This window comes from Peromyscus californicus, unplaced genomic scaffold (genome assembly GCF_007827085.1).
Source record: "Peromyscus californicus insignis strain IS unplaced genomic scaffold, ASM782708v3 Scaffold_7__1_contigs__length_154581171, whole genome shotgun sequence".
Taxonomy (NCBI): Eukaryota; Metazoa; Chordata; class Mammalia; order Rodentia; family Cricetidae; genus Peromyscus; species Peromyscus californicus.
Window position 1 is genome coordinate 43588485 of NW_026294595.1, and position 24898 is coordinate 43613382.

Here is a 24898-nt window from a genome sequence, read left to right on the forward strand (position 1 = left end):
TTAGAAGTTGCTAAATGAATGAAAATTACACTTTGATTCTATTTTAAAATTTGTCAGCTTCTTGCATAGAAAGAATGCCTATGTTTAGAAATCTGTTTTTGTGCCATCCATTAATTCCTATTAACTTGTTCCCTCCAAATACTAGCATTTGTAAGTCTCTTCAGTTATCCCCCGAGAGCTAGGTTAAACAGGAATCTGTTTAAAACTTTTCATATGTGAGGTTATCTAGACCCCAACTAAAAATACAGGGTATAAAAAACTATTTAAGAAAGTCAAGAGCCATTACATTAAGTTCTTGATTTTAAGTGGTTTTCTAGAGCACTCCCAAATTAGAAAATCTGAGTAGCTAATGAAGTGCTCTGTAGACAAATTTGTGGGCAGTCTTCACTGTTTTCCTCTCAACTGCTTTTATTCCAATTCATAACATAAATTGTAATGTATTTATGTATACATATGTTAATGAGGCATATGGTAGGGTAAGCATGAAGGTAGCATAAAGCATAAAGGGAACAACATCCTCTGAGTTCATATAAGTGTAGGACTTGTAAAACTGTATGCACTAAAATTGTGTGAAAGATCTATTTTCCTCATTTATGATTATAAGTCTATAAGTTTATTTACATGTTTTACTACTGAAACCATTTACCACCAAAGACCTTTTCCATTACAAATTTTGAGTTGACATTTTAACAGTATTATAGTTTCTTACTCATAAAATAACAAGCACAGGTAATATGTCAAAAATTGGAATGACTGTGTGCTTAAATATCACTTGGGCTTGATAATCATTAATTTTATATACCTATTCAGTTAAGAAAATATTGTTGAGATTTAAACCAATAACATAAAAACATTTACATTATCAAAAGTAGAACATATGGTAAAATGATTTTACTGAATCAATATATATAGTTATTCAATTTATAAAGAATGAATTTACTTAAGATTGAAGAGTACATTATACTTCATCATATATTTAGTAAATTAACGATGAATTTTGAACCACTAATATGCTGATTTATGTAATCTTAAATATTTTATCATTCATAGTGAAAGATACTTCTTAGTATCCAGAAGCCATTGACTTGCAAACACATTTTGTTTATTAAGTACGTATAAAATTATTTAGGTAATACACTAATTTAAATCTGTTATTCATATATAACATAGATACATAGAAAGTAATATTCAATATATCACAGATAACATAGAAAGTAATATTCAACAAGTCAAGTTTCAGTGATGTTTTATTTTAGGACTATCTACTTTGTAGACCATATAAGACATGGTTTAATAATATTAAAGAATGAATAATTCTTCAACTGTTAAGCAGGTTGGAATATATGAATTTCTCTCTATCTCTCTGTATGTGTGTATGTGTGTGTGTGTGTGTGTGTGTGTGTGTGTGTGTGTGTGTGTGTATGAAAGACACAACTTCTGCCTTGAAGGTATAGTCTATTAGGAGAGACACACTGGACATCAGTTGTGAAAGTTGGTTTTAATGTCATCTTGCCATAACTTTGAGTCACCTGACTAGGGAGCCTCAACTGAAGAATTGTCCTGTCTGCCTTACTTGATGTGGGAAGACACACCACAAGCATGTGTGGCAGATTTGGTAGAAGCTCAGAAAAAGGAGGGTTTGTTGGATGGAATCTTATTCATGGTTTGCTAACTTGGCCTTCCCTCTTGCTGTTGAGTTTATTGATCCTCTTGTTTCGGCAGCTGATTCCCTTACTGAGATCAGAACTAGTAGTATTCTTTTGTGGAATAATGTTTTTGTACACTGTGAGGATGTGTCACTCTGATTGGTTTAATAAAAAGTTGAATGGCCAATAGCTAGGCAAGATTTCTAGATACAGAGGATGTGGGAAGAAGAAAGGCTAAGTCACCAGCCAGACACAGAGGAAGCAGGAAAGCAGGATGGACAGTACATAGAGGAGGCAAATGAGGTCCAGGCAGCATGTAGATGACTAGAAATGGGTTAATTTAAGTTATAAGAGCTAGTGAAACATGCCTAAACTATAGGCTAAGCTTTCATAATAATGTCTCCGTGTCATTATTGGGGAGCCAACTGTCCTGATGAAAAATCTGCCTACAGTACCCGGTTACATAGCTTCCATCATAGCTAAGTTCTAGGCACTTGCCAGGTACCATCCATGTTTGGGGGCACTGATTAAGACTGCTGAGGCACCCAACCTTGTGGATATGAGCTATCCACTGTAGAACTACTCTGACTGCTGAGGCAGCCTGAAAAACCAAGCAGCTATTGAGTTCTTAGGCTCTTGGGTATGAGATAGCTGTTGTTACTATTTTAATGTAAACCAACCAAGAGGCCATGATTAATTCTTTCAGGACTTTAGGGGAGCGGGAATGTTGCCAAGAACATTCCTCAGTAGTTTGGAGCTTAAATGAAAGAAAATACAGTAGGAAGCAAAGGAAAAAGCTGTGGATACATGAGGCATGTAAAATTAATATAATGTGTTGATATTTAGGAGAAAATTGCAGACCAGAATGATGACCGTGTTTAAAAGTGTCTGATCAGTGCCAAGCATTACCTTATGTACTTGGCAAGCATAACTTTAGTCTTTAGGACATGATTTGCAAATGCAGACAGTAATCACTATTTTATAGATGAAGAAGCAAAAATCAGAAAGCAAAATAACATTATCAGTGTTATCCTATGTAGAGCCAGGGCTGAACTATAAATGCTGATTTCCATAGTTCTAGGCTCTAGAGTTGTTCCTCTGAATCATATTAGCTGGAAATTTGTCTCTGCTCATGGCATAGTGCCTGGTAGCATGTTTATAAGTATCTTCTGAAGGAAAGAATGAGTGAGTCAATTGAAATAGAACTCACTTTAGTTAGTTAATTTTATTGGTGGTATTTATGGAGAGCAGAAGAAAGAATTTCAGAGACAACTAGATTTGTCAAAACTCTGACGAAAATGATGACTCTAGATATTGATAAAAATGGAAGTTCTCTTTTTTTCTTTCTTTGCTTTTTTATGCTTTTGGGTTTTGTTTGTTTGTTTGTTTGTTTTTTGACAGAGTCTAATTTCAGCAGAGTCCCCAAATATCTCTGTCTGGCATTAAAGTAGGCCAAAATCTTGACTTAGGCTGCAGACATTAAGAATATTTACATTCTTGGGCTGGAGAGATGGCTCAGAGGTAAGAGCACTGGCTGTTCTCCCAAAGGTCCTGAGTTCAATTCCCAGCAACCACATGGTGGCTCACTACCATCTGTAATGAGATCTGGTGCCCTCTTCTGACCTGCAGGGATGCATGCAGGCAGAACACTGTATACATAATAAATAAATAAATCTTAAAAAAAGAATATTTACATTCTTAAAATTCAATAGATAATATTTGTAGAAAACAAAAGTAGTGATCTCCATTTTGTAGATGAGAAAATCAAGGAAGAGAGAATTTAAAAAAGAGATAGTGAATACTGTGTAATGCTACAGCATAATCTAGTATGGGAAGAGTGGAAAGCAGTGCACTGAAGTATCACAACATTCACCCTTAACGACTGTATTGATGTGTTGTGCTGAGATGTAATACAGCTGGGATGGCATAAAAGGCAAGTTCACAAGAAGAGCTAGAGACCCTGAGAATTCTCTTCTGAAGAAGCTTGACTGTGAGGAGAAGCATGAGATGTTACTGAAGGAGAAGAGAAGCTTTATTAAGAAAGAGTAGATGTCTTATATACTGGAGAAAAAATGCTGAGAAACTAATAGAAATCTTGGAATACAGGGTGGACAAGAAGACAGGAAAGGGGAGCCTGTGTAGAAGGAATTGGTTCAAAACTCAGAGACATGACACTCTACCTTACTAACATATTTCTTCATCTATGAAACAGGGTTCAAACTTGATAGTACAGAAACATTTCACAAAACCAAGGACTGGGCCCATCCGGTCAGATTCAAGTTTCATCCCAGCTCCTTATTTTCCCTATATCTTCAAAATACTCCCAAGTAAAAGCAGATTAAAGTGCATTATTCTGTGGCTTTTCTATTCTTGACCAATAGTTCTTACAGAGGTTTTTTTCTTTTTCTTTTCTTTCTTTTTTTTCTTCTTTGAAACAAATTGACTACTTATTCTTGCTAGGATGCCCCTGTAGATAAGAAAACAAAGGGCTACTTTGTGTGAGTGGAAAAAATTAACATCACCATTCTGAGAAAAGTATTTCCCATGGAATAAAATCATCTCCAAAGACTTTATCTGTAGGAGAGTACTTTCAGAGAAAATGAGGTAATTTTTCAGCTTATTTGTGATGTTTTGAATGATCTCAAGTTAAGTCCCAAGAGGAATAGTTTTTACCTTATGTTCAATCTTCATGGAAATGATCTTAACAATGGTATTTACAGTATTCAAAATGTAGAACTCAAAAATTTATCAATTAACTTGTTATGGTTAAACAAAATGAGATATACCTAGACAAGAGAATGAGTGGGAAATTAAAATAAGCAAAATAATTGTATGTGACACAAACTGGATGAATCTCAAAAATATTTTAGGTAAAAGAATGAGATGACAAAATATGACAGTGTATGGTCCTGCTTTTGTGAAATGTCTAGAGAAAACAAATGTGTAGAGGCAGAAGGTAAAATCTGGGTTGCCTTGGGTTGGGTGGGAGTAGAGGAGACTACACATTTAGTTTATTTGAAGCTTGATGGAAATGTTACATAATAATTGTAATGATGGTTGCACAACTCTAAATATATTAAAGAGCACCCAGCTACTCAAAAAGATAATACAGTGATTCTCACATACTCGGTAATCATTAATTAATTTCCTTTTTATGAATTTAACTTTATTATCACTGGTTTGTGTGTGTGTGTGTGTGTGTGTGTGTGTGTGTGTGTGTGTGTGTGTGTGTTTTGTATATATGAGAGTGAAGGCGCACTCTCTTCATGGTGTATGTTTGGAAAGGCAGAGGGCGACTTTCAGAGATGGGATCGCAGATCCTTCCACTATAGGCTCCAGCCACTATATTCACTGTCAGGCTTGCATGGCAGCCATTTGTTTTAGCTGTTCAGCCATCTTGCTGGTTTTATTGTTTTAGAGTCAGAATGTCTTGATCCATTTTTTACTTGGTTAAATTAGTTAGCAACAAATGAGGAAATGAATGACTGAAAAAGTTATTTCTTGATATGCCTAACTTCTTGTTTCACTTGGAGGCCCAATAACTGTGAACATTATTATAGTGGCTTAAAAGGTGATATTGATTCAACATCTTTATTCAGTTGTTAAAATGACTAACTAGTTTAAATGTTAGACATAGATATAAGAATACTAGGTTAAGTATAATTTTAAGAGAGGTCTATATGGTAATACATTTTATATACAAGCCAGCCAACTGTTTTACTGGCTATGTATCCTCAACTTCATATAACACGAGCTAAGAAAGTGTGGAAGGTGAGGAGTCAGACTCACTGATTGGGAGGTTCACCAATTTTTCCAAGGATTTACTCTCTGCGTTCCACCACCATCAGCAATGGCTGACCAAGATGGCTTTACAAAAAGGGTATGACATCCAGATAGGCTGCAGGAGTGAGAAGGAAGACCTTTGTGTCCCCTTGTGACTTTTGCTCAGGTGACAAGTGTTCTTCCGGAAGCCAGGCTGCAGACTACCCTCATATTTCATTAATGAGGTCAGCAGCCCAATACTGATTCAATCCCTGCAAGAGAAATGAACTCACAAACTGTCCTTCCCCTCAAATGTTGGTGAAATAAATTTCCCCAGAATTACAGTACTACTTTGAAGCAGGCAGGTACTGTCTATTCTATTACTGAATGTAGGAAAGGAAGGCAAGGTCACTTAAATGACCTTGATCACACCATTAATCAAGGTCATTGAAATGAGCTTGAACACAACATTATTTTAAAGGCCATAAAATTCAGGATTATTCTCTGTGACTTACAGTTATATATTATAATTTATATCTAATAAAATACGTATCATTGATGAAGGAGATGAGGGACTACACTTGAAGATAAAATGGAAATTAAAGTAGTTTTTAAAATTATACTGTTGCCAGATCTAAATGAGATGTCTCCATCAAATCTCTCCCCTCAGAGTTCAGAGAACCACTTGGAAGAGGTGGAAAAAGTGTAAGAGCCGGAGAGGAGGGAGGACACCAGGAGAACAAGGCCCTCTAAAGGAACTGAGCAAAGCTCATACAAACTCAGAGAGACTGAAGCAGCATGCACAGGCCTGCACAGGTCTGCAGCAGGTCCTCTGTGGGTATACCATAGCTGGTATACCATAGCTCTCAGTGCAGTATTCCGATGGGACTTCTGAGTGTGTGAACACGGAGGTCTCTGCTTCTTAAATCTTCTTTTGGGACCTTTTCCTTCTGTTAGTTTGTCTTGTCCAAATTTAATGTGATGATTTTTTTGTTTTATCTTCTTGTATCTTATTTTCTTACACTTTGTTATCTCTTAGAGGCCTGTTCCTTTCTAATGAGAGACAGAACAGGAGTGGATCTGAATGGGAAGGGAGGTGGGGAGGAATTGAGAGGAGGAGAGGGAGGGGAAACTGTAATCAGGGCATGTTGTATGAGAAAAGAATCTATTTTTAATAAAAGGTAAATATTGCATGTTACCCTGGTTTGATATACAGTGTGGTTCTTAGACCTCAAGAAAGATACTAATGACTCTCTTCCCTTAGGTGAGGGCAAACCTTCAACACATATTTGAAGAATAAATGACATTTTAAAAAATGCTTTACTATCCCTCTTCCAAATCTAATATTATCCAAATTGTCATTAAAGACAAATTCTAATGGATATTTTAAATCCCTTGAAAACTTCATGTTAAAGAGTCCAGTGTTGGTTGCTGCTAAAAAAAAATGAGGAATCAATTAGGCACTATCTGCAGGTCATTACTGATGACATAGAAATCATTTTGTCTCTATTTTTAAACATAGAAAAATGGTGGGTTAGTTTCATGAAGGAACATAAGACATGTATTTTGAACTCTGGTGGCAGAGTGGAAAAGGTGGTAAGCTAAGCCCTGTGTGTCATCTCCATCCACAGGGAAAACCAAATATGAGAGAGAAAAGTGAAGACTAGTCCTGACACCCGGGTCCACATGTTGGAGACCTTCCCTTCCTTTAGTTTTGACTTTATCTTCTTGTCTGCGCTAAAAGGACATTGTTGGACTTCTGCCTCCTTCTCAACAGAAGTTGTGTTTAGACAACAAACTATCTTTTGACTATTAATAGAAACCAGATACTTGACTTTGTTTTGAAATTTTATGTTTGTTTTTATTTATTGTGTTTGCATGTTGAGTGGACATTTGCCATAGTGCATATGTCAAGGTGAGAGCAGAACATGAAGACATCAGTTCTCTCCTTCCACCATGTAGGTTCCCGGGGTTATGCTCAGGTCATCAGGCTGTGGATGCTTGGCCTGACTTCCTAAGCTGTCTTGCTAACCCCTATATGTAACACAAATCTAAAATGGTCTTATTAAATAAAAAACAAACCAGGAGCCAAATATTGGGGTGAATTCTGAAAGATCCGAGAAGCAGAAAAAGCCACACCTGACCTCACCTCACCAACTCCTCAGCTGATCCTGTTTCCTCATGGAAGCCTCTGAGTCCTCATGCGAGTGGATCTCAGCTGAACTGCTGCTAAAAGCCTAAAAGCTTAAAAAGCCTAAAAGCCTCTAATTCCTGGTCCTCATGTCTTATATACCTTTCTGCTTCCAGCTACCACTTCCTGGGATTCAAGGCTTGTGTCTTTCCCAAGCAAGACATGAGATCTCAAGTCCTGGGATTAAGGGTGTGTGTCACCATGCCTGGCTCAGTTTCCAGTGTGGCCTTGAACTCACAGAGATCCAGATGGATCTCTGCCTCAGGAATGCTATGATTAAAGGCTTGTCCTGCTGCTGCCTAACCTCTATGTTTAATATAATGGCTGTTCTGTTCTCTGATCCCCAGATAAGTTTATTGGGGTGCACAATATGTCAACCACACCTATACATACTTCTAACTTGTAAGGTTGCTGTCTATACAATTCCTGATAATTCAGTAACAACTGTCTTTTTTTTAAATGAGAGAAATTTGTTTATTTCTTTTTTAACTTTCTTTGCATTTATTTTTAATATGTTATTTAAGTTTCTCTTAAGAGTTATGATCCAACCAGAAAGAAACAAAATTTCCATGACTATAGGAATAATTTTATAAATTTAAAACTATTAAGAAATGTTTTAAGATTGTATTATTCTTTCTGGTGGCATGAAAAATATTTAATATATGGTACATGACATATAACTGAAAACATCATGAAATCTCATTATATAAAAGAGAACAATGTAGAGTAAAATATTAAATGTTAAAGCAGTATCAATGATTAATACAGAGGATGAAGAAATTATGAGGCCGTGAATATTATTTTCTTCTTTATGCTTTTATAAATATTCTATTTTTATAATACCATTAGTAAATTTATAACTATAAAATCAATTAGGTGATTAAAAAATTGGACCCAAGTAAACACGAACATATGCCTGAAAAGTACGAAAGAAGTAATTAAAAATTTCAGACAGTGAATCAGGTCATAAAAGCTGCAGATTATCATTTGAGAAAAATGTCAGAATTAATTTGAAAAGTATCTAATAGGTAGTATATCTGAGTGATATCATAGGAGTTTGGAATCTGCATAAAATAATATAAAATTATTAAGTTGTATGTTTCTTAGGTATATTTTATATAACAGCATCTTAAAATATCCTTCAAGTATAGAATTAATAAATATGTAAGAATACTCTAAAACATTCTTATTTTGGTCTCATGCCATTTAACTTACTTCCACTGGGTAATTAGTATGCAAAAGTTGAACCAGGCAGTGATGATGGTACCTTCTCACATGAGACAAGACACTACCTCACACTGAAGGAAGGTACAGAAAGGTACGAGCTTCTGTGGGTACTGTGATAAAAGTCTATGCCTGGGACAGGCACATCTCTAAAGGGAAGTGAGTCATCTTTGGGGGAAGGAGAGGTCGTGGTTTCTCAAGCAGAGAAAGAAGCGGTTTCAAAGACTTTGAAGCAGCTTCAATTACTCACAGACACACATTTCACTCTACAGGATTAGTGATAGGGTACACAGACTGTGGGGTAAGAGATAATCCTCATTGAAGCTAGTCATCTTGAAGTGGATTTTAAAACCTGGACTGCAGTTTTAAATAATGGAGAGTTTTTGTTTGTTTGTTTGTATTGAGATAGCATATCACTATGTAGCTCAGGATGTTCTCAAAATTCACAATCATCCTCTTGCCTCAGCCTCCAGACTGCTAGGATTACAAGTGTGCATCCTCACACCAGGCTCAGCAGTGGAGGTTGGATGTATAATGTGCATGCTAGGGCTGGTGGGAATGCAGAGGTCATATTCTAACTGAGGGACCGGGGGTGGGGTGGGGTGGGAAGGTGCATGGTGTGTGTGCTAGTGTCCAAACAACAGAAAATGCTTACATTCATTCTAATAAGGAAAGATGAGGTTTAAATTAATGTATTACAACTGCACAACACTTTTTCTTCTCTTTTATTAAAACTAAATAAAGTAATTGATAATATGCAAGTCCCTCTTACTGTAGCAGGAAACCTTAAAACTTATATAATGTGACAAATATTTTTATCTGTCAAGTATAAATTAAGGAAACCCCTTACCTTCATCTTAATCTCCATTACTGCACGTAGACAGTACCATACACACAATTAATTGTACCACAAAATCAGAGAAGTCGTCCAACTCAGCTTTACAAATTTTTGATCTCCAAATTAGTTTACTTAGTGAATATTATTATTGTTACTTGTGATGCCGAGGTTAGAACCAGGACCTCACGACATGTGCTAAGACATGGCTCAATCTCCTGCAATGTATATTCTTTGTATGATTGAGGAAATGATAAAGCTTTAATTTCTGTAAATTAGATGTATTTCTGTTAAGAATTAGAGAAATCCTAAATCATTAAATATCAAAACTGTGTGAACAAAAATCATAAATAAACGCTGACCAAATAACTTTTAAATGGAAAATAAACATGTTTCTAAAGAAAAGGAATTAGATGACACGCGGTTTATAATTTTGCAAATACCTGACCTAATATCTCGATTCTTTCACATTTAACGTGTTTTAATTTATATGTAGGTAAAGAACATGAAGAAAATTTGGTCTTACAGAGGGGTGCTTGGAAGCCTTTAAAAATTTGAGATGCTTTTCAGTTCATGGTAGAAGATAAAAGCTTTCTAGTGTTCTAAGTGTTTCTTGCATGGTCATTTTTGTCACAACTATTTTTTTCCCCTTGAAATGACTGGATCAAAAATTACTTAAAATGTAAGCTTACAATGTAAAATCCATCTATCTGCTGTTGTTTCCAAGCTATAGTACTGTTCAATGGAAACGTGACCAGCTCTGCAGGTGACCCACACAACCATGCAGACCTCATTACAACATACAGGGCACAAAAGTGGGGAACCCTGGGGATCTAGATGAAATAATTGTGCAGCGTCATCAAACAGGCTCCTTTAAGGAAGTGTGGAATTTCATTTTATTTGTTTATTATTTTTCCTAGGAGTGAATGGCTGTGAAAAATTTAACAGTTATTCATCCGATTTTATGCTACTGCCTTACTAAGGATTCGCACGAAGCATTTAAGTTGTTTTTTGTGAGTATGTACATCAACAGTGACATGAGCAAATAGTACATTTATTCTGTTATGAAGACACTTCTGATATGATGAACCCCTAAAAGTCTTTAAGGAAATGCACAAACGTCATGGGTAAGATGAAAAATAACTGCAAAATTCATTTTTAAGAATTTTTCCTTTTTTTTTTTTTTTGGTTTTTCGAGACAGGGTTTCTCTGTGTAGCTTTGCGCCTTTCCTGGAACTCACTTGGTAGTCCAGGCTGGCCTTGAACTCACAGAGATCTGCCTGGCTCTGCCTCCGAGTGCTGGGATTAAAGGCGTGTGCCACCACCGCCCGGCAAATTTTTCCATTCTTGTGGGGAGGGGAGGGGAATTTGAGAACCTCAAAGATCGAAAAGTTAATTGAGAAACATGACTGAAAATATTTTTTACAAATCCTATGGAATGGAGACAGGCTTAGAAGTGAAAAGTATGTGAAATAGAGGGTAGACTAAACCATAGTAACAAATGAGAAATTTGATTAGGGGAGAATGAGCTAAGGTTTCTCTCCTGAGGAAAGCTGCTGGGATTAGGTATTTGTTATTCCATAGTGTCATGGAGAAGGTCACTCGCCTAGTTTCATTTTCTTTGCTTAACGATTTCTACCTAGCTGGCTCTTATCTATCTCCAAACTTCCATTTAGAAACTCTTCAGATGGCACTCTTGCCTTGCCTCACACAGGTTGCACTATTTGTCTCTAATTCCCTAAATATTGGTGTTCAATCTTCCAGACACCTTACATTATCTGAAACCTGACCTGCTCAGGTCGGCTGGCTCTGAGATTATGGTATTCTAGACTTGAAACCAGCCTGTTGGCTCTTTGGTTTTGTACCAACACACTGCCTTACATAGCTCAAAATACCACTGGCCTTTTTTAATGGCATATCGCATTCCAGGGGAAGATCAAAACTGCTGCCTAGTAATATTTGTCAAGTCTCTCAAAGTCACACTTTCCAGGATTTTCAAATCCACTGGATTCTCGGCAGAAACGGTTATGTGGAAGAATTGCTTTATATTTTTATCCTCCTTGAGTATGCAATTGGAAATCTTGACCTCTGGGTTCTTGATTTTATTTGACTTTCTACAGTATTTAAATCTTTAAAAGAGTTCTTAAAACAATCTAGATATGGCTATTAGCACATGACATTATTAATCTGTCTCTGTGTACAGGGTTCCCTTCCTTGCTCCTGTTAGGCAAGTTCACATCCTCCAGGACAGGGCTCTTCCTCTTGGCTGTCCCTGCTCTACCAATGCCTCTGGCTCAGCCTTGCCCACCGATCCTTCACTCATGTCTCATTCTACCATTCACGTAGACTAATTTGGCTAATTTAATCAGTTGGGTTCGACAGAGTTTAAAATTTTATGTAAATACTGGGTCAGTGTTTGGCCATACTTTTTGTTTTTTTATTGCTTAGTATCTTTAGTTTTTCAGTGTAAGGTAATTTTTTTTCCTCCTAAAGCCCATGGCCAATAATAGACACTCCATAAATACAAGTAAATTTCCTAAAAATTTTCTGAAGTTTGACTGGAGACATTAGATTACAAAACAATAAAATTTCGGACTTCTTTCAAATTGAATCTTGGATAGATTCTCTTCCCCAAATTTCTATTATTACAAAAATTTTCAAGATACTAAATTGTTCTTATTGAATATATATGGCTTAACTAAATTAATATTCTAGTTGATAAAATATTCAAACATTTGGTTATTTTCTCATTTACCCTACTATTTTGATTATGCAATGCTTATCCTTACAAATTGATTTACCAAATTCCACTTGAAAAACAATGTGTTCTAACTTCTATTATTATTATTATTATTATTATTATTATTATTATTATTATTTTAATGCTCGGGATCAAACCTGGGGTCTGACACATACTAGGCAAGTGTTCTACCACTGAACTATATCTCTAGCCCCTATTCTGACTTTTAGAACAGCATATTTTTATTTCAAAAATACATTTGCTATTAGAAGCTAAAGAATTTGAAAACAAATCAATAAAATGGGAGAAAAATACAGAAACAACTAAACTCTTTTTTTTGTTGCTCTGTTTTGTGCTGGTTTTTTTTTTTTTTTTTTTTTTTTTTTGAGACAGGGTTTCTCTTTGTAGCTTTGGAGCTTGTCCTGGAACTCGAGCTGTAGACCAGGCTGGCCTCCAACTCACAGAGATCCACCTGCCTCTGCCTCCTGAGTGCTGGGATTAAAGGTGTGCGCTACCACCACCTGTCACAACTAAACTCTTAATACTGATGTTTGCTGTGTAAAATGTTTAAGTTATTTTATTCTTTATTTTTTATGTCTATATAATGAACATGCAATATTTTATTAAGAGGGAAAAATTATTTTGACTTTAAAAAAATTATGAGAAAAAAACGGAAATCGCAATCTCATAGAGCAGACTCAACTTTAACACTCATTTTCTTCTTTTTCAGGGGAAACAAACATTTGTATTTTGTTGGGTTTTGTACTATTGTAGCATGAGCAGTTTTGCATAGACTTAAATGTTATTTGATTTTTTATATTCAATGGCACTGTAATATCTCATTGTTTACATAGATCATGATTTGACATGGTATATGTGTACTGTTTCAAGGTTTGTTTGTATGCAATGCTTTTTCCTAAGTGGGAATCATTTGGTGGAAGTGGCAGTCAAAGATCTGGCTTATTCTTAATTGAAATGATCAGATGGATAATCCAAACTTAACAGACAGACGTTGAGTTCTTAAACTGTAGTTCAAATGCAAAAGTCCCACAAACACCAAGAGAGCCTGAGAGCAGTGAGCTGGTTTGTTCTAGGACATTATTGAAAAGTCCAATGCCAGGGCCATCTACTCTCTTAGGTTGTCTCATTCCTGCCACTTCCTGGTGTAGATGTTAGGCTCTGGGCTGCAGCACATTTTGAAGACATTGCACTTAAATGAGTCTGACCCAGTTTCTATTGCATATAGAAACACTTTGAAATTGATTATTCTATTTATGAATTTGTCCATAAGCTCTTAAGTTTTGCATCCCTCTTGGTTCTTCTTGTAATTAAAATGAGTAAGGGCCTTAATTCTTATCATAGATGGTGACTCTAAATATCTCTTCACTTCTGCACATCTTATGATACATAATACTTCTTTAAATATAATGGTAATTAGTTAATTGCCTCATTAGAATATTAACACATGCCCACACCACTCCTAATTGTGGGAGGATTGTATGAATGATGAAAATCTAACATTAATACAACAATTTTAACAGTGCATCAGCAACAAAATGGTATCAAGACAATCTTCTTTGTTTATTTTAGTAGTCACAAGCCAACCAAAGGCAACCATCACAGCCTGAACTGTGTCTACCTCTGGATTCATTTGCCTAAAGGCCCAACTTCACTACTCCCATATCTCTGTGTATTTGGAAGCAAGGTCTTTAAAATCATTAAATTCTGTGTGGTCTTTAGGTTAGACACAATCTGACTTTTCTCCTTAAAAGAGGAAATTTGGGCAAACATTGTGAATTCAGGAACACAGAAGAAGTACATGTTAAGACACAGAACTTGACATCAGCAAGCCACACAGAGAAGCACCACAAAGAATCATACTTGTCAATATCTTGGTCTTATTTAATTCTCCAGAGCCATAATAAAAATATTTCAATTGTTTAAACCTCTCAATATGGAGTGTTTTGTTATATATACCCAAAGTGTCTAAGATAAAAGCCAACTCTATTTGAAGGGTTGGTCTCAATTTCAAGTCCGATAGTACCTCCAATGGCATTTGAGAGACAAAAGCAGATAAGCAGCAGACAATGAAGGACATGAATATCACTTTTGTATGTTCAGCAGAGGATGTGCAATGCAATAGGGATCCTTCTTGGAAATAACTAGCCATCTCTTCTCAGGAAGATTAGGCTCATTAAAATGCTGTACTTAATTATCACCTTTGCTTTCTGGGAGTGTCACAAACAAATACCTTTCCAATGAGAAGAAAAATGTTAAGGTTCACTTAAATTCTAAAGTATGTAGCAGCAGAATTTGGGTCAATTTCTTCAAACTTAAAACTTATGTAAGGTTTTTCAAGAAGGTACTTTTTTTGGTGACATTTCCTTTAGAAATAAATCTACAATATCCCGTGTAAAGAAAATGAGAGCAACATCACAGATGCATCAACAGCAAGGTTGCTAAGAAGCTGAACTGGGGTAGAGAATATAGTCCTTTCAGGAAAGAGTTCTGGGCTGACTAGATGCTCAGAAGCCAAAGGATGAAGCATAAGCCCTACATCATATTGCATACAAGCTCAACTGGACCAGAAATGTAAATGAAAGAGCAAGCTATAAAAACACACTGAAAACAGAACAAGTAAATATACAGCTTGGCAGAGAGCTAGGCTTATACGGTACCAAAAAAACCACAGATGACATAAAAAAAACCAAAGCCTGTAGATACTGTATTAAAGCTAGGGGAGTGTTGTAAACAGAGTGCCAGAGGAGCAAAGAGCATGAGGCCGAGGTTTCTGACCACTCACAGGAACAAACTCAAAACTGAGGTCTATTCTAAGTTGGAAACCCACACTTCTTAGCAGACTATAATGTCTGATCTGAGCTCAAAGAGAAAACAGGTAGTTAGGAAGTCTAAAATGATCTATCATTTATATTATACTCCTCTAAAATGTGGGTTCTGAGTGAACAAAGAGATCACAACAGTAATTTCAACATACACAAAGATAGAAGCTGAGCTCTGTATTTCCTAAGTATTTTGAAATCACACATTTATTTACTTGCAAACATGACTTAGTCAAGCACCACAGGCCAGCTCCTGAGTACTGGCTGCAGGAGCAGATGAACACTGGTCTCTCTGTTTCTACTTGCTTACATTCCCCCCCCCCCCCCAGTTTGTTTATTGCAGAGAAAAAGCACCTATGTGCAAGACTGACTAGATGACCAGAGTTGCTCTTTTTCTTTAAAGAAATTTTTATAGATTCATTTACGTGTGTGTATTACCTGAATGTATGTCTATGTATCATAAGCAATTTTGGCACCCAGGGAGATCAGAAGAAGGCATGGGATCCCCCGGAACTGGAGTAAGGGATGGTTGTAAGCCTTCATAAGGGTGCTGGGAACTGAGCCTGAGTCCTCTGTAAGAGCAGCCAGTGCTCTTAATGGCTGAGCCATGTCTCCAGCCCCACCAGAGCTGTTCTTATCTGATAGTCTATAGCACTCTAATAAATAACCTCACCCAGAGTCTTTCATCAAGTGTGTGTGTATGTGTGTGTGTGTGTGTGTGTGTGTGTGTGTGTGTGTGTGTGTGTGTGCAGTAACATTTTCTAGCCAACATCACTGCATTCTAGGAATGATAACATTTTTCCCAAGACACTTTACAAGTTGTTAAAAAAATACAGCTTCTTGTGAATATGAACAGATTACTTTTTTAAACCAAGAAAGCTGACAATGTAAAACACAAGGCTTAACTGTACTCAACATACTCCCCTGATGTTCTTTAATAGAAGCCACTTTAAGAGTCTGGGTCCAGCCACCAGGATTACACAGATCCAGGGGTGGAGGCAGCTGTTGGTCCCACCTCCTTTCCTCTGCATTAAGAGCCACTCATAAAGAGGGTCCTTAGCTCCATCACTGAAGGCCCAGCTCCGAGACCTTGCTGCCTTCTCTCTTCCCTGCGTTTCAAGTCTTCTTTGTTATTTATGCACAACATTCACTCCATCCCTCTCCTTATTTAGGTCTCTACTTTTAAAGCCACATTTTCCACCTCCTTTTTCTCTTCCAGCCCTTCTCCTCTATCATCTCTGCATGTTGTGCTGTTTTTCTTTAAGGGACTTCCATAGTCTTTTGTGCATTTTTCTACTCTCTAACTCCATCACTAGACTGAAGGCACCGTGGGAGCAAGACTTTTGGTGTAGTCTCCATTTCTAGGAGAGCTAGGACAGGGACTTTCCTGCAGGACTATATACATATATATTATGTCACACACACACACACACACACACACACACACACACACACACACGTATATGACTTGGAAAACCATTTTTTTTTTTTTTTTTTTTTACATCGTGGCAAGTGAGAAAGGCAACAAGTACCACTGGCAAGGGCAGATTTCCTGCATCCAAGTCCATACTCTCAGGGCTAACCAGTGGCTCTCCCTTCGAGTAGGTGAGCGTGTTCTAGAACACAAGCCGTGGCAAGACTCTCTGGGTTGAAGTTTGTGCCCTGCTGCTTATCCATTTAACAATAGATAATCTAAGTTAGTCCCATGGTCTTGATTTTTTTTCACTTGTCAAATGAGCAATATTCATTGCCTCCCAGGATCCAAAAGTGCATCTGTGGAGTACTTCGTAGAAAGCAGCTAGCAAAAACTAAGTACTATATTTCCTTTTTAAAATAAAATTACAAATTGGCATCTCGGTACATAGACAAAAGAGAAGAGTTGGGATAGCATAATTGGAGGCACTTTGTAGGTATATGGATTTGTCACAAAGAGCTGTACCACGAGCAAGTCGCTTCCAACAGCCCACCCTATGCCGGAGGAACACAAACTGAGCTCTAAGTACTGCTTAATTGACAATTCAGACTTTCAAAGGGAAGTGATTACTTCACTGAGCATGTGCCCACTGATCCAGAGGGTAAGGAATTGTGGCCCTTGGATTGCTGCTTTTCCCTTTATTTCCCTCTAATCTTTTTTTCCCCTCTTCCTCTTCCAAAGTAGCTGAAAGGATCAGGCCTTTTTGCTGTTGGCAACTCCAAGGAGTACCTGGCAAACTCAGTCTCTCTACCTAACCTGGAGGGAAACAGCAACTTGAATGGAACTTTGCTCACTGGGCTTTACCACTGTGGTCCCCTAAGAACGACAGGATCTCTGCTGTCCACAGGGAACATTAAACAAACCCAAGGTTAACTTATATTGTCAGGAACACTCAGAAAATGTACTCTGATTTCTCCTCTCTCTCTCTCTCTCTCTCTCTCTCTCTCTCTCTCTCTCTCTCTCTCTCTCTCGTGTGTGTGTGTGTGTGTGTGTGTGTGTGTGTGTGTGTGTGTGTGCCTCGCATCTCTGTAAGAGCAAAAGGAGTGGTGTGCTGAGTTTCTGGTCTTTGTGTTGTGTCCTTCTGTCTGTCCACTTGCTCCTGATATCTCTGGATGGAAAGGCAGAACGCTGCCTCTTCTGCCCAGTGCCTTCTTGGATACTGCATAATTAATTAGGCCTCCAATCATGCCTTCCCAGCCCCCACAGATGGAGAAACCCTCTAGGCCGTGTCTTAAAGAAGAATTGCTGAAACAAATGAGTCTCCTGATAGCAAATTTTCCTGTAAGAGGGAGTCATGTAAATGGAGACATAGTATTGAGAGCAAAATCCAATGAGTTATTTTTAACAGTGTGAATTCTCTGGTTCTAGCCTTCGGAATAGACATTCAAAAACCAAAAAACAAATGATGCAATAGAGAAAGAAAGAAAGAAGGAAGGAAAGAAAGAAAGAAAGAAAGAAAGAAAGAAGCCACAGAAGTGAGTGACAGTGAGTTTAACAAGACTGAACCCCACAGCCAGGTCCATGTGACATAACCAGCCACTTGCGCTGGGTCTTGGCGGTTTATAATGCTACCTCATCTTCTCTGCGAAATTGTTTTCCCGTAAGTCTCTGTGGCCATCCATTCCTGTCTACACATTATGTTCCCAAAATAGACACCATCTGAAATCACTTCAAGGAGCTTGGTGGAGGAAGGCCTAAATTGTAACACTCCTCCAGTGAGGAGAGATGCAGTGCTTGATGGCATTACCAATCAACGGCCACAAAGGGGAGTTTGAGAGGAGTTTTTCACAACAGTTATTCTCCTTCTGAAAGGAAAGGGACGTGTCAGACACGGCAAATGTGTGGCAGCTCCCAGTTACATCACCCTGGCATGTCAGGTATTGCAGCAAATAAAAGAGGTAAGCTACCTTCCGTGCTGGGGCAGGAGGAACGGAATCAGGAACCACCAGCCTCAGCATGGAATTTTCCTATTCCTGTTTGGCATCCTCCTCTTGGGAAGATTTAAAGTGCTATTTGGAGAAGTATGCTCTGTTACTACACTAGCGCACCAGATAGACAGTACAAAGCCGCAGATCCATACCCAAGGAGAAGCCACAGCTCCTAGGTGTGATAGCAGCAGCGTTTGGCAATTTGCAAGTTTGCTGCTGCAGCCGAGAAATATTTAGTCACATGCACATCTGAACAGAAAGACACCCAAACTTGACTCAGTCAATTTGTCAGACACATGAAAAAGCACCTGCTCTCAAGCTTATTCGGACTGGTTTGTTGAAAGGAGGGGCAGCAGCCGCTCGGTAGATGTGGCAAGGAAGGGAGGGTCTTTACACAGACCTCAGACAGGGAGGAGAGAAGGAAAGCGTGATAGGTAAGAAGACACGTGAGAAAGCCTCACACGCCCAAGAACAGTTTTGCACAGTTTGGAAAGCAAGACGCTTCACGGCGGTTTCGCGTGAACCAGGCAGCATCTGCAATATCATTGCTATTGGTGACCTCGGTCTAATTAAAAGTAAGTCCGTCCTTCCCATCTGGCAATGCATGGAAATAGGTGACTTTTCATCACTTCCCTAAAGTTCCTTGCAAGTGTAGTTAAGCAAGAGTTGGGGAGAAAACACCCGCTGTTCCCTCCTTGTTCTGGGAATGAAGCATCCCTTCTCAACAGTTCAGCCTCTGCCCGAAGAAGAAGAAGAAGAAGCAGCAGCAGCAGCTGCCTCTCCTGCGATGCTAAGGCTTCAGAAACAGCCCGCTGCCTTCTTCCTTCCTATGTGAGGTCTAAATTTTGCATCATCTTTAGGAACAATATGACCTCTATTCGCGGCCATAGAATCCAGTTCCAAAGCACCAATGACAGAGGGGGCTTCAGGATCAGACCTCGCATAGGAGGATGCAAGCGAGCAAAGGCAAGAGCTGGACCAACGCCAAGTTATTTTAGGCCAAAGAATCTCATCCTTCTATCAAAATGCTGAACTGCAAAACGAACCCGAATTCAGTTCATGGAAGGTTGAGAGAGGAGGGGGGGAAGGGGAGGAGGGGAGGAGGAGGATGGGAGGAGGAGGAGGGGAGGAGGAGGAGGGGGACCGTTGGTCCGAATTCACATGCAAAAATAGACTTCCTGCTCTGCCTCAACTCTTATTTCCGTGGGCCCTTCTCCCCAAGGATTACCAGGTACGAATTCACCACCGACGATCACAATGAAACGATCAGATGGCTTACCTGATGAAAAGGAATATTATCCATCTGCAGTGAGGAACAACATCTCCCCAAGACAGTCGGCACCTTCAGTTGCAACGGTTCAGATTCTTTCTTGCAAAAGGTGACCAAGTGTTTCACAAGGACTGCAGCCTCACAGGGGAAGAACACACATACATAAACACACGCACACGCACACACATACACATGTACCAGAGACCTCTGCAGTATCCTCCCGGCTTCATCCTCGCCTCACTCTATGGTACCTAATACAAATCAGCAAATAGCTTGTTTAAAAAAAAAAAAAAAAAAAAAAAAGTGGAGACAGCACCTAACGTTACACTGCCATCTAGTGGACACATAGTAAATGGGTTCTCACAGCCTGGGTTTGTGTGTTCTTTCTCAGGCCATTCCTTCATCTTCCTTCCTTCTCTTCGTTTCGGTTTTATTACTTCCTCTAACCTCTCTTTCAGTCCCTTTTGCTCTATCGATCATAAAACTATTGACTCGAAGATGAAAATAGGCAGTACCGGGGAGAGTTTCTTTTAAATAATAATCACAAAAACTGTGCCACTTTTGTTTGCAAATGCTACTTTATTCTTCCTGTAAATAAATTATTGCTACCTTTACAGATGACGGAACCCATGAATGAAATTCGTCCTTTTCTTGCACCGGGAGAAAAGTGGGTGGTGCTTTCTTACATAGTCATGACTTTAGATCAGGAACTTTCTTTCTTACATAGTCATGACTTTAGATCAGGAATTTACTTGGATACTTTCTTCAGTAACACTTATAATAGTGAACAGCTCCAATGGAGGCAGATATGAATTTTATTTTAAATTCAACACTGATGAGCATGGGCTTAAGCTTACATTTTCCCTATGTTTAGCTACTGATGCTAAATAATATTATCTTCATACCCAACGTTTCCATGGTTTCACTGTCTTTTATTACAATATGTCTCCCTATCATCCAGACACAGCCTAACCCTGGATTGTCATACTGTGTTTTAGAGAACAAATGTAAGTACTATCAATATCCACTAGGTCTTCTCAATACCACAAGGAACCCATGCTAAACTGGGTAGCTCCAGGAACTGAGTTTTTTTAAGCCCTACATTATACCTTAAACCATAATTAGGCTTTCACATTTGGTCATGCATAAACTTACAACTAATTACACACATCTGAGTCACTTGAAGCACATATTTATCCAGAATGTGTTTTCCTTGTCACTTAGCACACTTAATGCTGATGAGATTCACTACACAAGCTGTGCCATTTTAAAAACAATATCCCCAATCAGCCTTTCATTTTTCTATTCCCTACTACATGACAGTGAGGCATACACTGTTAATATTCCTACAGCTATTCCCATTGTATGATTGAGAATACTGAGACGTTCTGAACCATATTGAGACATGTTCAAGGCTACATAGTTTGTGAAACAAAAATAATAAACAAACAAACAAATAAATAAATAAATAAAATAAGACCCTCGCTTCTGGGATTCATTATTTTTTGGAACATACCAAATAGTCTAACTTTCTCCATTCTAGAATCTTGGGGATGTAATCTTCGTTTGTGTCTTTATAAAGCTTTTACTAGTCCTTGTGTATGGGTTCATGGGTCTGCCTAACGGGCCCCTCTCTTTGTTTTTGAAAGAAACAATTGACTAAAATTCTGGACATGGGGTGGGGAATACAGCTCATTTGGCAAATACAGCTCATTTCCCAGATGTGTGTAAAAAACAAACAGTTTCAGCGTGGTAGAATTTGTACACTTCAAACACCTCAAAAACTGGGAATACTGAGACAGAAGAATCACAGGAATAAATTCAAAGTTAGTATGGATTAAGAAGTTCCATGTCAGCTTTAGTCACAGCCACAGCTTCATACTCAGCCCCAGCCCCAGCCCCAGCCCCAGCCTCAGCCTCAGCCTCACCCACAGCCTCAAACTCAGCCTCATCCTCATCCTCAGCCACAGCCACAGCCTCAGCCACAGCCACAGCCTCAGCTTCAGCTTTAGCCTCAGCCATAGACCCAGCCCCAGACTTACTCACAACCTCAACCTCAGCCTCATCCTCAGCCACAGCCACAGCCTCAGCCATAGCCACAGCCACAGCCACAGTCACAGCCTCAGCCACAGCCTCAGCCACAGCCTCAGTTGCAACCATAACTCAGGCCCCAGCCATGGCCATGGTCATGACCACAGCCACAGTTATAGCCAGAGCCACAGCCTCAGCCTGAGGTACAGAGTGAGAAGTTGTTTTTTAAAAAATGAGTAAGATAACTTCCTGTTCCAGGTCCAAAAAAGCACATTAACTCATACTTATTCAGTGTCTGAAAAATAGTGCTGCTCCTTCTCTCGTTCATTGAGGGCAACAATGAAAGAAGCTTGAGAGACGAGTGACCAACATTTGGTGACAAATTACCAGAAAGTTAGATATGAAAAGACTGTGGGAAACATTTGAACTGGGAAGTAGTTTTTTTTTTTCTTTTAAACTCTAAGACCATATACTACATACGAGCAGTATTTAGAATTTAGATATATGCACATAAAAGTAAGAACACCCCAAATCCATAGTTTAGCACTTTCTAATCTCATATTCCAGAAGTCAGTATTGTATATTTTTTTTTCTTACTAGCCATATCAACAGCTATCCTTCTTGATTGCCAAGGTGAACTTGTCCACAGAGGATCAGAGCAGGGTTGATGTGCTCCTAGCTGACCAAGTCAAAAGAACTAGGACATGACTCTGGCATCTCTAGGACCAGCCCTCTCTCATGGTAGCTTCAGGACCAGCTAGGACAGACAGGGTGCCTAGAGAGGTAAGTTGCACAGCTGATAAAGAAGAAGGGAGAAATCACGAGCCAGGAAACTCCCTGGGTTCCTGATGATGTCACAGATTCACGGTCCAGTATCTCAGAAGACCTGGTCCCTCCCTGATTTGGGTATACAAGATAACTCCCAAAGAAAGTCTCTCTTGCTGTCACTCAGTGTATTCAAAAGCAGTTTATTTACTGCAAAGAAACTTCAATCCCTGAAGCTATCAAATGTTGTTCATGGCTTTTAAGTGAATTTATTCACTTAAAAAAAGTATGTGCTAATAGAGGTTTTTTTTTTTGGGGGGGGGGGTTTCGAGACAGGGTTTACTCTGTGTAGTTTTGGTGCCTGTTCTGGATCTTGCTCTGTAGACCAGACTGCCCTCGAACTCACAGAGAACTGCCTGGCTCTGCCTCCTGAGTGCTGGGATTAAAGGCTTGTGCCACCATCGTCTGGCCTAATAGAGGTATTTTTACAAGCTTAATTCATACCATCAAGCCAAGCAAATCAAAACCCTTTCTTTAAGAAGTTTTCTTCACATGACAGTCAATGAGAAAGACAGGCTATTTTCAATGCACACACCCTTCTTCCTTCCAGTCGGATGCCTTTCTTCCATCACTTGTACATCTTGACAGACCTCACTCATCGGCACATGGCAAAATGCATCAGTGTCTCAAATACCTAGGTCAAATACCCTTTTCTTTACTGCTTTTCCTGTGCTCTCAGTGAGTGGACTCCTTTTTGTTAATTATGAACTAATAGTATGTTTTCTTTTTATGGATTCTGGTCATATATTAAGTTGAAAACGTTAAGCAGGAGAGAATAAATGCTTCTTTGCATAGTGATTCTGAAAAAGGTTACCATCCTATTAATTGTATAAGAGTGCTTTTAATGAATAGCTCGTCATCTTGTTGCAGACATGTGATTCATCAAAGTGGTAGCAACACCAGCTACTTTAATTATCTCACATCTAAGGCCTGATACAAAGGAAAATACAAGACTTTAAGGAATTTGTGTAGAATGCCCTTAAATCCACAAATTTAAAATTTAAAACATGTGCTGTGAAGGCCTAGAGTTGACTTCACAGGCTCTACCTTAGGGAAAGGGCCACCATCTCAGACCACCTGCTATACTCAGTTCCAGAAAGGACCTCAGGAATGTGCCATGACAACTGGAACAGATACAGAGCAGTATCCTCCTGCAGACATCCTGTCTGCAGTTTAGGCCCTTGAAGATATCCAGGTAATCCTGCTGAGCAGTCCAGATAATCCTGTTCAGTGGGTTGTGGTTCCCTACTAAAAGTCTAACCCAATGATTTCAAATGTGGTTTTGTACCCAAAGTCTAGACCAATAGTTTCAAAAAATCACCTTGTGCCATATCCCTTCTACCCAATCCCAAATTGCCAATTCCTGGCTTGTGTATTTTCCCTATAAAAACTCTTTACACCTGGGCTCATGGCCGCCACCACATTTCCTTCCATCTGCCATGTGGTGGCCCAGGTTGAACCTGAATAAAAAGACCCTTATGTGCTTGCATCAGAAACCAGCTCCTTGGTGGTCGCTGGAGGTTTCATGAAACAGGTACAACAGTTCACTTTTTAAATGGGAAAATTCTTGTGCACCACAAGAATCTTGTAGAGATTCAGCTGTGTATTAAAGCTATACTTTGACCGACCAAGGGTCTGTCAAATGGGAAGCCTTTTATCATGGAATATTTGGTGTTATATAGTGCTGTGGGATGGTCTGTATGTCAAATGTGTTGCTGATTGGTCAATGAATAAATCACTGATTGGCAGTGGCCAGGCAGGAAGTATAGGCGGGACTAACAGAGAGGAAAATTGAGAGAACAGGAAGCTGGGGGGGGAGACACTGCGAGCCGCCATCAGGACAAGGAAGATGTAAAGTACCGGTAAGCCACAAGCCACGTGGCAAGGTATAGATTAATAGAAATGGATTAATTTAAGCTGCAAGAACAGTTAGCAAGAAGCCTGCCACGGCCATACAGTTTGTAACCAAAATAAGTCTCTGTGTTTACTTGATCGGGTTTGAGCGGCTTGGGACTGGCGGGTGAGAGAGATTTGCCCTGACTGTGGGCCAGGCAGAAAAACTCTAGCAACAATATAGCCTTAATATTCAGCTACGCCTTGCTAAGAATTTCTTGTGGGCCCATATATTACTA

General features: G+C 38.8%; 1 protein-coding gene across 4 annotated transcripts in view; it reads right to left on the reverse strand.

Moving 5' to 3' along the window:
* The window catches only part of LOC128101828 (sodium channel protein type 1 subunit alpha), a 133207-nt gene extending 113039 nt beyond the window's left edge, over positions 1–20168 (reverse strand). For all 4 annotated transcript variants that reach the window (XM_052725224.1, XM_052725223.1, XM_052725225.1 and 1 more), the window contains exon 1: positions 19920–20168. The gene's annotated coding sequence lies outside the window, so the exon portion shown is untranslated. The remainder of the gene's footprint in view (positions 1–19919) is intronic.
* Positions 20169–24898: the final 4730 nt, after the last annotated feature.